This window comes from Carlito syrichta, unplaced genomic scaffold, assembly GCF_000164805.1.
Source record: "Carlito syrichta isolate Samal-C Ts95f unplaced genomic scaffold, Tarsius_syrichta-2.0.1 Scaffold308823, whole genome shotgun sequence".
Taxonomy (NCBI): Eukaryota; Metazoa; Chordata; class Mammalia; order Primates; family Tarsiidae; genus Carlito; species Carlito syrichta.
The window spans coordinates 243643-246704 of record NW_007252919.1 but is presented as its reverse complement, the minus strand read 5'-3'; the positions used below and the strand labels follow the sequence as shown (position 1 = coordinate 246704).

Genomic DNA, 3062 nt, shown 5'->3' with positions numbered 1-3062 from the left:
CTCCTGGCCCTCGGCTGGTCTGGCCCTGTCTGGGACGGCTCAGTCATGTTTTTGAGCTTCGGTCCGACTTGAATTCTGCCTGTGATCCACACGCTTCTTGCTGGCGTTGAACGCCATAAACCGGTTATCCCCACCCCCTACCCTCCTCCAATCTCTACTTAAATATTTTTATTCTCCCATCTTACATTGCACGAGTTTTCCTTTCTCCCCTTTTCTAAAATAAAATAAAATACAAAGGGGAGAGGTGTAAAAGAAGAAGAGAAAAAGAGAACGCCTTGTTCATCATTTTAATTATACAATTAGTTCACATGCTCCGGCCCATAATGTATATTTTAAGCGGAGCCCAGTGTCTTTCAAGAACATTCTGGTAATGTCGGAGGCCTGGATTTGTTGCCTGCTCGTCCCCCCGTGCAGCAGCGGCCTGTTTTCCTCCCCCTGTTGTGTGTTTTTATTATTTTCCCTCTGGCTTAGATGTGTCAATCATTCTCTCCCTGCCATTGGTTGGAGAGTTTGCGTCAAAAAGTTGCCAGAGAGGCGCTTTCTCAGCAAATCTCCCTGAGAGCGGGACCGACCTCAGCTCCAACTCAGCCTCCACTGTGATTAAAAATAAAAATCGCTAGAGCAGCCCTCACTTACCACGTCCACTTTGTATGTATCTCAGAGGGACCCACGCGTTTTTCCAACTCCAGCCACTTTCCTCTGTTCTGTTCCTTAACAAAAATAATTTTTTGGGAGGAGGGCTTGTGTTTGACTTTTTCATGGAAGGGTGAAGACTGCAAGGTTTTCTAACTCAATACTCTTGATTTCTTTTAGGATAGCTGACTATTTGGAATTTTGAAGGATAATTTGATTTTCCCTAACCTCCCATGCGGCTGTAAGGTAAGTGTGTCCATCTGTCTGGTCTACCCATATCTACATCTCCCTGTCTCTCTGTCTGTCTGCCGTCGCCCCAGAAGCCCCCTTAGACCGACCGATGCACCTCTGCGAATGTGGAGGACTTCTGCAGGCGAATCCCCCCCTTTACAAATTTTGAGGTGTAATAACGATCATTGCAAACAAATGTGTGATCTGGGGATGAGAGCCGGAGCGGGAGCGGGAGGGAGGGAGCGAGGTAGCGTGCTCCCCGGGGTCGCCGCTTCTGCGAAACGCCGTCGAAACCCTGCGAGTCTAATCTGGGGTGTTTGGGAGGGTTTTGTTTGTGGTTTTGTGTTTGTGTCAACGCCGTTCTGGGCTTCTCCCACGCGATCTCTGCGTCGCCCACCCTCCCCCCTCCTCGACTTGGTTGGGGTCGTTTGGATGGATCCCAAGGACGTTTTTAGAGTCCAAGACAAAAAGATGCAGATGTAGCTAGATGGATGCATTGAAACAACAATCAGAAAAAGGTAGGCGCCTCCCGGCCCCGCGCGCCGGAAGCACGGCTAGGCTGTCAGTCGGCCGGGGCCGGGGGCTGCCGCTCGAGCCCCCGCCTGCTCCCGTGGAACCTGAGCAGAAACCCCAGCGGATAACCGAGGAGGCTGGAGCGCTTAGCCGCGTGCTCGGCAACCCACTCGCCCCCAGCCGGGAGCAGCTCCGCTCTCGGCCTCCTACAAAGCCTTCGGATCTCCGTTTTAATCATGCTCTCCCTTTGCAAAAAATAATAATAATTTAAAACCCTGAGAGTGCCATTAACCTCCCCAACACACACACACACACACACACACACACACACACACACACACACACACGATTGTCGTGGTCCCAACCCCAGGTCAACAGATCTAGTGAGCGTAGGAAAGTCGTTTTCAACATGATTTCGCTGGAGATGGTTCGGGGTCCGCCTTACGCAGCCCTCCATGCGCACCTGGGCGGGCAGAAGTGGCGGTGAGTGGCCCTCGCTCCGCCCGAGGCTGCGGCCCGGCCGAGGCCAGAAATCCATGCGTTGGGGACCGCGACCCCTTAGCTGCTCTAGGGCTTGGGCTGCAGCAGACCCTCCCGCACTCCCTTCCCAGGCTCGGGGACCATGAGGTGTCGTGGGGCGGGGCTGGGCCCGGGCCGAGGGGTTCGCCGAGCCCAGCCTTAGCCCTCGGTCTGCCCAGTGGGAACCATCAGAAGGTCTCTGCTAGCGCCAGGCCTGGGCGACGTGTTGCACGGCAGACTCCGAAGATATCTCCGCGTAGCTGTGTTCATGCGACTCTTGAAATCATAGGTCCGATTTCAGGACACATTTTTGGAAACCCAAGTCCCCATGAGAATTCCGCTGAGGTAGCTTTTTGCCTGCTTTCCGGACAGGAGTGGCGCGCGGGGAGAGGAGCTGCGTGGACCCTGCGGTGGTGGCTGGCTGGCTTGGGCAGGGGACCGGGAAGTCGCTCCTGGAAAGCCTCCCCTCCACCCCTAGAGCTTTAGGCGTCAGGATTCCTCCCGCTCACCTCGGGACTTTTTCCAGCCACCAAAAGTTATTAGCACAAGAGAGGAGCGAGAGAGGAAACTCCTCCCCCCAAAGTAGGATAGACACCCAGACCTCTGCTCCCGGAGCTAACGCGGGGCTTTCTCCTAACGATAATTAAGAGTCAAGGCCAACCCTTTTGGCACGTTTCTTCCTCCCTCCCTCCCTCGCGGGTGGCAGAGTTGTTTGATTACCCGAGGCCAGAAACTTTCACTCGAGTTCGCCGGAGAGAGGCCAGCGCCGGCTGTTTACGGCGATGCCCACGTACCCCCTCCACATCCCCCTTTTTTCTTTCCTCCTCCTCTTCGTGGTCTTCCCAGCCGCAGGCCAGTCGCCCAGTCCGCATAGTTTTGTTTCCTTTCCATCATGCAGAAAATTAATCAGCCCGGACGAGAAGCAGAGCTGAGCACGGCGGCCTGTAATTAAGGGACGTGTGCCCCTCGGATTATCTCGTTAGTTTATCAAGAAAACATTTATTATAATTAATTCTCGGACGAGGTAATTATTGTTGAGCGAGGACACAGCAACTGGTAGATGGGATCCTTGGAAGAAAAAAAGGGGAGGGGGAGGGGGAAGAGGGGAAGCGACAGATTGCACGAATTGACCGTTAGATATAAGGCTGCGCGGGCGACGGCGGGCA

General features: G+C 54.2%; 1 protein-coding gene across 3 annotated transcripts in view; it reads left to right on the top strand.

The window, feature by feature from the left end:
• Window positions 1-544: 544 nt before the first annotated feature.
• Window positions 545-3062, top strand: part of OTX2 (orthodenticle homeobox 2) — a 9823-nt gene continuing 7305 nt past the window's right edge. For 2 of the 3 annotated variants that reach the window (XM_008065961.1, XM_008065959.1), the window contains exons 1-2: window positions 548-648; window positions 814-879. The gene's annotated coding sequence lies outside the window, so the exon portion shown is untranslated. Of the gene's footprint in view, window positions 649-813; window positions 880-3062 lie in introns of all 3 variants that reach the window. The other variant, XM_021716491.1, reaches the window with a different exon arrangement.